Here is a 665-nt window from a genome sequence, read left to right as displayed (position 1 = left end):
GAATGTGTGTGAATGAAGGCTGGTTTTAAAAAGGTCTTTGGTTACTTTTGTCAAATGTAAAGGTGGTCCAGAGATTACGGACTCAATCTCTAGTTTCAAGTCTTCTTCAATACAGCATGATGTTCATTTAGTAAATGATGGTCCATTTAGAGTCACACAGACCATAAAGCAGGGGATGCTTTAGGGGCGGGGCTACACCGTGATTGACAGGTCTCTACCAGAGACTATGCGGCGTCTCTACGTCACTCCTCAAAAAAATAAAATAATATATATATTAATATATATATATATATATATATATATATATATGGGGGGGGGGGGCTGCACACGTATGACCGAGCATCATGTGTCCTCAGAGCTCTGCAGTCAGAGTCTCATGTTTGAGTCAGACCTGCAGGCTGTCACAGTCACAGGAGCTTCTTTATCTTCAGAAGTTTGTTTCTGTATCGAGTCCTCAAACCAAAAGCACAAAGACACATTTTATCAACACAAGTTCATTCATGATGAACTCAAAAGTCAGAGTTAAAGTCAGATGCTTTCGGTCACACTTTCTCCTGCCATTATTATTATTATTATTATCATATTTATTATTATATTTTTATATTATTATTATATTTTTTTATTATTATTATTATCATATTTATTATTATTATTATTATTATATT

This window comes from Pholis gunnellus, assembly GCF_910591455.1.
Source record: "Pholis gunnellus genome assembly, chromosome: 5".
NCBI lineage: Eukaryota > Metazoa > Chordata > Actinopteri > Perciformes > Pholidae > Pholis > Pholis gunnellus.
This window is presented reverse-complemented; position numbering follows the sequence as displayed.